Source organism: Equus asinus, chromosome 2 (assembly GCF_041296235.1).
Source record: "Equus asinus isolate D_3611 breed Donkey chromosome 2, EquAss-T2T_v2, whole genome shotgun sequence".
NCBI lineage: Eukaryota > Metazoa > Chordata > Mammalia > Perissodactyla > Equidae > Equus > Equus asinus.
In genome coordinates this window covers 177,868,308-177,877,162 of record NC_091791.1, presented here as the reverse complement: position 1 = coordinate 177,877,162, position 8,855 = coordinate 177,868,308, and the positions used below count along the sequence as shown (strand labels likewise).

General features: G+C 37.1%; 1 protein-coding gene across 7 annotated transcripts in view; it reads right to left on the bottom strand.

Annotated features, from left to right (window-relative positions):
* Positions 1 to 4,730: 4,730 nt before the first annotated feature.
* Positions 4,731 to 8,855, bottom strand: part of AKAP6 (A-kinase anchoring protein 6) — a 458,830-nt gene continuing 454,705 nt past the window's right edge. For all 7 annotated transcript variants that reach the window (XM_070504219.1, XM_014857147.3, XM_070504220.1 and 4 more), the window contains one exon: positions 4,731 to 8,047. The gene's annotated coding sequence lies outside the window, so the exon portion shown is untranslated. The remainder of the gene's footprint in view (positions 8,048 to 8,855) is intronic.

The following is an 8,855-nucleotide window of genomic DNA, read 5'->3' as shown; positions in this document are numbered from 1 at the left end:
AATCAGAATACGTTTTCTTTTTTTCAGATAAACCCCTTGAACATTACTTCATTCCTATTGAAAATGCCTCTTGCCCTTCAAATCATTAGTAGTTACTTTCTAAAAAATACTTTTACACATAGTTTGCATGGAAAGACATCACTGGTAAAACAATAATCTTTAACTTAGAACACTGAAAAAGTATTTAGAAGAAAGGCAAATGGTATACATGTACAAAAAAGAATTTTTTCCTGAAAAGCTAAAGAGCTTTCATTTTGCAAAATCTTGCTGTATCATCAGTCACACCATTTTTTTTTTCTGAGGAAGATTAGCCCTGAACTAACATCTGCCACCAATCTTCCTCTTTTTATTGAGGAAGATTGGCCCTGAGCTAACATCCGTGCCCATCTTCCCCTATTTTATATGTGGGACGCCTGCCACAGCATGGCTTGATAAGCGGTGCATAGGTCCACATCCGGGATCCCAATAGGGAACCCAGAACTGCTGAGGCGAAACGTGTGAACTTAACTGCTGCACCACTGGGCTGGCCCCCTTATTTTCACACCATTTTAATGACAAGAGAAATTTCAGCAACTTGGATTTCTATGTAAAAAGATGCTTTAAAGTAAACGAAACCATATTTGCCAGCAAGCAAACATACACACGCAGACTGAATTGTTTTGAATTGCTTGATCAACTAATAGAACCAGACTAATTCTATAAATCTTATATTTTATAAACCAGTACTTAGAGAATATTGCGATTTAAAGAGGATTTTATGCATTTTTATGTTCCCGATGCCTTCAATCATTTTAGTCCTTGAATAAATTTTGCTGAATAATATTTGTTTTATGTCTGTAATGGCCCATTTGTTTATAGGGACTTGGGATTTTTTTTAATAGTAGGTTAAGAGTAAAGACAAAGAAATGTTTTAATAATGTTTGTGATGTTTCTTATTAAATTTTGTATTTATTAATATTTATTACATTATAAAACCCATTATTATGTGTCTTGATGGCATGGAAAAAGAGCACCAAAGTTTACATCTGGTCATCCCAGACCAAATTCTCCACATGAAATGACTGAAGAAGGGAGAGAGAGCGATCCCACAGTCTGTGAAGTTGACCATGGCAGCCTATGTGTAGACACACAAAGGTTTTGCATACGTCTGAAAGATCTTGACATTCCATATCTTACGTCTCTGTAGTTAACAGGGGGTGAAGTAATCTGGACAAAATCTTCAGAATCGGCCATTTCTCCAACGTAAATTTGAGGCCAAGTTTTGTTGCATTTTACATTTGCTTCCTTTAATTTCACCTTTTTCTGAAGAACATACTCACCAGAAAGCTTGGGTTCTTCATGGTCATGGAGCATCTTGGGCTGTATGTCCATGCACAGAGGTGTTGATTCTTTTGTTCTGTGGAAGCTCTGTCCCAGGTTTTGGGGTGCTTCTTTTCACGCAAGAGAGCGCAAGCCTCAATATCAGCAGTTTTGGAACATAATGTCACAAGGGATGTGTAACTAATAATAAATTACCAATATTTAGGAATAATTTTTTGTTTAAGTATGAATTAGATAGACTTCAAAGTTATCCATAGAGTAATGTCCCTCCATTCAGCAGCAGTAACATCCCTCTCATGAGTGGAAGAGAAAGAGGGCGGTTGCTTATTAATGTCTGGCAAATGCCTGGAAGAGTCTGGCACGTGTGAACATCTTCCAAGTTGTGTGTGCAACAGAAGAAAAGACAGGAAAGTTGCTTTATGCAGGTCCTGGTTTGCTTCAAAACACAAGTACAAGTAATTTTTGCATATTTTTTGCTTTGTTGAGGGCCTATTAATCAAAGATTAGAATGGTTTCAAGGTATTGGCCCAAATGCCTTTGCCTCCAAAACCTGCATATTGTGGGCCTGTCTTATACACATCACTTTGTTTGTTCTCTCTGGAAAAGCAAATACATGGCAAGACTCATATTAAGAGGCTTTTGCTATATGGAAGGTGTGTGGTTGCTTCTTTTTTTTTTTTTTGATGAGGAAGATTGTCCCTGAGCTAACATCTGTGCCAATCTTCCTCTATTTTGTATATAGGACGCCACCACAGCATGGCTTGATGAGTGGTGCATAGGTCTGCACCTGGGATCTGAACCCACAAACCCTGGGCCACGAAAGCGCAGTGAGAGAACTCAACCACTATGCCACTGGGCCAGCCCCTCTGATTGCTTTTTAAAGAGTAAGAAGTGCCCAAAAGACTTTTTAGAGTGTCCTTTCCCTAGGCATGTGGCAGTGGGAGGTGGTAGTGCTATCAAAGGTGAGTTACAAAGAAAAAAGAAGGACCGTCACCTTCTGAACATCTTTTCAATAAATGTGCCTACCTATAGCCAAAGCAGGATCTGTGGTGAATACTTATTTCCTTGATAAATTCAGATTGTTATTTATGACCAGCACTCGGGAAATGAAAGTGTATCTTAAACAATCCTTGATCATGGTTTTACCTTTGCTTGAGTCGAAAAATAAGTTTGAAAAAAACTGACTGTCAAACGGCCTGGATTTAAATTTCCCTGAACTGCTTTAGAAAAACATTTAGAGAAAAGATTCCAGTTTATTGGTAGATTAAAGTGAGTTTGGGTTGTGTCAATTTTCCTGATGGTTTTGATTGAACACATGACTTAGTCTGTAATTGACCAACCCTCTAAATCAATTAAAGCCAAGCGGTAATAAGTGAACCAAATTTAAATCCTTAAACCAACTGTAGAGGTGGAACAATCTTTAAGTTTATGAAACAGAGGACATTTTATTTTACTAAAGCAACATGAAACTGAAATTGAGAGCTCAATAAAGTCTAGAAAGCAAGAAATAACTATTTCAGGTGCTAATACTTTACATTGATTTTGCAAATGGAAATCTACCTCTAAGAAAATGGTATCAGAATTTAGAATACCGTAGACCAGGGATAGGAAAGCTTTTTCTGCAATGGGCCAGACAGTAAATACTTTAGGTGTTGCAGGCCAGATGGTCTCTGTCACAACTACTTAACTCTGCAGTTATAGTGCAAAAGCAGCCACAGACAATATGTAAACAACTGTGTGGGCCTGTGTTCCAATAAAACTTTATTCGTGGACACTGAATTTGAAATTCATATAATTTTCACATGTCATGAAATATTCTTTTGATGTTTTTTAACCGTTTAAAAATGTAAAAACCATTCTTAGCTAATCGGCCTAACAAAAGTAGACAGTAGGCCAGATCTGGCCCACAAACTGTAGGCTGCTGAGCCCTGCCTTAGACTAACGAAGCAGGAGGTGGAAGAGTAAGTTGTGAATTTCAAGACACATCAAGAATGTCAGTGACTCATTCACTCTTCCTTGAAGAGTAGCTATTGAACACAACATCACTTACGTATTATACTTGACAAGAAAGTTTACCCTGAGTTTAATAATGAGGAAAACAAGTGCACATATCCAGATTCCGAGTCATTCTATACCACTGGCCTGGACTCTTGAGAAATGTCAGTTATGAAAGACCAAAGAAAGAAAGAATAAAAGTGCAGGGAAACTGTTCAAGATTAAAAAGACAGGAAAATTGAAAGCAATATGTGCTCTATGTTTGGATCCTGGATTAAAACAAAAGCAACTGTAAAAGGGTATTATTAGGGCATTTGGAGAACTTTGAATATGGTTTATGTGATATGGTATCAATGCTACATTTCCTGGGTGTGAGGATGGTATTACGGACCTGGAGAATAACGACCCTGTTCTTCAGTGGTAGATGCTGAAGCATTTACGGATGAAGTGTTAGGATCTGCAACTTAATTTCAAATGGTTCAATCATACAGAAAAGTGTGTACAGGGAGAGATGAAGCAAATGTGGCAAAATATTATCAATAAATGAATCTGAGTGATGAGTATGCAAATATCATTGTAGTACTCAATTTTTATATAGGTCTGAAATTATTCAAAATAAACATTGGAAAAAGAAGGTATAGAAAAAACAGACCTAATTGTAAATTCAGTTGATTCAAGTTAGAGAAATTTGAAATATAAGAATCACATGGTGCTTAAAAAATCAGGTATTCATTACAATTCTAAAATAATACCAATTTCACTTGGAAGCAAAAATAATTTGACTTGTAAGAAATAGCTGGATCATTTCAGTGTGTTTGGATATTTTTATCTAATTTGTTCCCAGGAATTACAATGGGCTAAAACCTAAGGTGGCTGAACCAAACACAACAAAATCATCAAGCTCAGCTTCTCAAAAGCCCTGAATTTAGATTATTCTGTTGTTGTGTATGATGCATCTTTATTCCGTGACCGGAAATCTGAAATATATTTTTTCTGTAATTAAAATTTTCAAATACAAAAAACACTTCTTCTAATAGTCAGATCCAGATAATTCTGCACACTATTTTGCTCACTACATTTTTGAAAATGTAGAGAAACTAGATAGGAAACTAAATAAACAGGGTCATCATTTAATTTGGAGAAATCACTCTGTTCAAGGACATGAAAGGCACTTTCACAAGAAAAGCTGTAAACCCTTTACAGACAGAGAACATGTTTTAGTTGCCTTTGTGTCTCTGATGCCAAACACAGTGCCTCACACAAGTAGCCACTCCATGAATGTTTGTTGAATGACTGAATGAGTAAATGAATAAATAAGTGGAGTGGGGGACCCACTTTACATGGAAACAGGTTAGGTATGATATAAGGAAAAGATTCAAGGTGACTCCGGCAGTAGACTAGGCCACTGAAGGAAGTAATTGATTCTTATTTATTTACTTATTTATTTATTTATTGAAATTTACAATAATAGAATAAACATATATCTTGAATATATTTTTAGAGAAAACTTACCACTTAAATGTTCAGATAGTTTTCTACATGTATGATGATGAAGACAGTTCCTCAATTTCAAGGATTCTGTCTGTTAACATTCAGTCAGGTTGAAATGGATCTGAAAATCATGACATATGAAGAGCAGCTGAGGGAATTGAAGAACAGAAATCATAGCAGCTGGGAGAGGATGAGTAACTGGCCTCAATTATCTTCAGGGTTGCCATGAGAAAGAAAGAAGGGGTAGAAATACTCTGAGCAGCTCATCAGGACAGAACTAGGACCAGTGAGCAAAATTAAGGCAGGGGAGAGGGCACTATGCAGGCTTCAGCAACCTAAGAAAGAACTTTCTAACGTTCTAAAGAGACACGCCCAACAGTGGGACAGCTTGCTTTAACAGATAACGATCCACTGTCACTGGCAGTGTGTAGGCAGAGTTGTTGTGAACATTTGTCAAGGGTGACTGCGGAGGGAGCACCAACACAGAGCAAGAGATTGAGGCTATTCCATCCCTTCCAACCTGAAAAGCATTATTCAATAAGCCCGAAAGTCATTCTACAAATTCGGTGTTAATACTAAGTAGATAATTAATAAACAAAGATTTGCAATACCTCAAGGTCTTCAATGAGCACAGAACAGGTAAATGAAACATCATGGTCAGTATGTTCTTTGAACGTTTTATCAACAGATGCAGACTTGACACTGGTTACTACCCAAGGAAAATTTAGGTTGTCTCAGTGTGTAAAATAATACCATACCTCAACAGAGATCTTGAATGCTCTCAGGTGTTTCAAAGGCTCCAGGATTTGTTCTTTTTCTACATCCCCAGTCACTGTCCCTGTGTCACCTGCTGTCATCTCAAGCCTAGCTTATCTTCTACAGCTGCCTCCTACTGAGACCTCTATCTCTAATCTCTTTTCCTGTAACCATCTTGAACACTGCAACTAGATGTCTCCCTAAAACCCATTTGAACAAGTTACTACCTATTCAGAAGCCTAGAATGATTCCTCAATTCAGAAATACGTAGGGAAAGGATGAGAAGAGGCGTAACAATACAGTTATTAAAATGGTAGAATTATAGACTAGTATCTTTTTTTAAGTTCTTGGTGTGGTACTAAAGTTCTAATGCTAAATAAAATCAGTGCAAAACAAAGACTCTACAAAGTTTCCTTCTGACCTAACGCATTGCATCCAAAAGCTCCAACTTCACTTTTTAAAGACCCTTCAGCAAGTCTCCCAACTCGCCTTTCCTCCTACTACCCCTGCAATAGAGCTGCGTTGTTTCTCTCGTCTAACTCTCTGCTGTCTTCTTTCCTTCCTCCTTGTCTCTCGTTGCTGCTTCTCTCTCATGTGCCTTTTTCCCCATGTTTGCTCTTCCTCACCTGCAGGACAGTTGCTGCATCTCATCTGTGTGCTCACTGCGCCATATGTAGGTAAGCCTCCCGAGGGCAGGGCCTTTGTTCATAATTGCATCCCTTGCATCTAGAATAGCGCCTTGCAGATAAGGAACTATCTATTAAGGAACTATCAGTTGAATGAGTGATTGTCATTTCTGTGACTATATGAATCCACAACACTCCTTTTTGAAATTTGATATAAGTTGGTTATATAATATGTGTGGGTTTATATTGTATAACATCTTTTTTCTAGTTCTTTACATGTTTTAGTGTAGGTCTCTCAAAATGAAGAGACAGATATCATCCATGTTACCTAATTCAATACTCCAATTCAGCAAATTTGTACTGAATACCTACTGTGTGTTAGGCACTTTAGTAGGCTGTAGGATAGAAATTAAAAACTGCATTTAACAAGGGTTAGTAAACACCAAATGGAATATTTCTTAGCTAATTTCTTTTACACAAAATAAATACACCAGAAATCTATAGTCTAAATCAAAACAGTAGTCCAATTTTCTATACTTTTCTACCATCTTTCTATCAAACCCATTCAAAAGAATTATATAAAATAAATATAAGACATACTAGATATCTGGAAATCCAACATTAAACCATTAATGAAAAGTAGAAATAAAAAATCTAGAATAAATTTTTATTGGTTTCGGGGAACTGGCATTTAATCATTTGTGTTCCAGGATCTTTATAGTGATCAGAAAGATTTTTAAAATTGTGAAGGCTTCATGTGTCATCTCTAGTTTAAGTAATTTTAAGCCTTTTATGCAATATGGATATTTTGGAAGCTGCTACATGTTATATTTTTTCCAGAATCAGATGCAATAATTTGGTAAATAACACAGGTAGAAGAGATCAATAATTTTCCTTTTCCCCCAATAAACTATGTTTATTATGCCAATTTTAATTACCATGCAATCTAATGGATTTAAGGCTTATATTTTCCACATCACTAGACATCACAAACATGAAAGCATTTTATACTGTCATTATACATCAATGTTTGTACTTGGTTATACATATATACAGAAATTATTCACACATCTTAACCTTGCTATTTCCTCCTTTCAAACCAACATAATTTTACTGTGAAAGCAGCTTTTTAATAAATGGTATAAGAAATACAGCAAGGCACACTTTTTTAAAAAACTTGTTTTCTCATTACCACCTCAAGAAGCATAAAAAATGAAAATGTTGTACATAATTTAATAGTAGAATGTCACCAGTTTATAATATACAACACCATATAGTTGTTTCTTGAAGTGCTGCATAGATTATTAAATTTTAAATGAAATAAATAAAACGACGCTTTTACAAGTTGCTTAATTTTGAAAGAAGGACCACTGTTTCTTCTCTTTGCTGCAATCAAATCAAATGTTGGCCTTTTAGATAAACCTCTTTCAATAAACATAGGCATCACACCATAAAAAAAAAAATCCAGATTGAAACATGAAATTGGTCAAGTACTGGCAGGGGAGTCATTCCAGACAGGTGAACTTAATGGACCATCAATTTGGTGAGCTGCGAAACTTGAAAGAGCAGATGGGGAGGGGAGGAGGCCAAGGGGAAAGTCTGGCTGGAGAGAAGGGGGTGGTAGAGGTAGCTTGGGACAGGAGTCCATGGGCGAACAAGCAGCTTTGCTGAACTTCAAAGACAATCACCTAAAGAGAACCAGCGCACACATCCAGGTCACGAGGCTCATGTGGACAAACCGCATTTGGGAGGAAGAGTCATCTTGGGAGAGGTCAGCGTAATGAATGGCAGTGATGTGAGGGAACCAGAGACCAGCCCAGGGTGGGAGGAAGAGGCCACCTCTGAGCAGCCGGGCTTATCTACAAGAAACAAAAAAGGGACAATAAAAGGTTTCAGAAATGTCTGTTTCATTTGCAACACGAGCCCTTTGAGAAACCATCGAAAGCTGCCATTTTGGGACTAACTGATAATGTTCTGAAACAAAAGGAAACACAAAATATACTGATTTTAATAGCTCCAGGTTCACATTACTGAAAAAATGTTTCAGAATCGATGTGAAAAATACATGGATTTTAAAAAGGACATGGTTTTAAAGAAAATAAGAAAAACCATCGTTCGAGCTTTTCTCTGTATCTCGTCCACTCTTTTGCTCGTGAACTCAGTTTTCAACACTTAAGATAGCCTTGAATGAACATGAAAATGTGAGGTTGCCAATGCCAAGCAATGCAGGAAAGTATCAACAGTGATTCACAGATTGGGAACCTGGGCCCTCAGGTTTAACCCTTCCTTTAATGACTGTATGTGTGACAGTGGAATTGAGCAATTCCACCATTATAGTGGTCAAATATTCATAACACGGTGATAATCCCACATGTTTCAGCCCCTTGCCTATAAAAGGATATAACTGGAGTTTCTAGCTCAAATACTAATGCATTTCATTTAAGGTACAGACGGCTTTGTGGAAATGAGAATGATTCAATTGCTTCTGTACATCTGATGGCTCAGATACAGTTTGTTTCAAACTCAAATCAGTCCTGCCTGCTTCTAAGTGGCTAAAAGCAACCTGTTGAATGTGAGGAACGACTAGATGCCATGTTTAGGCAATGTAGAATGCAGTTACTTTAGGTCCTCTGCCCAGCTCTCAAATAAAGCAGGCTTTCGCTTGTC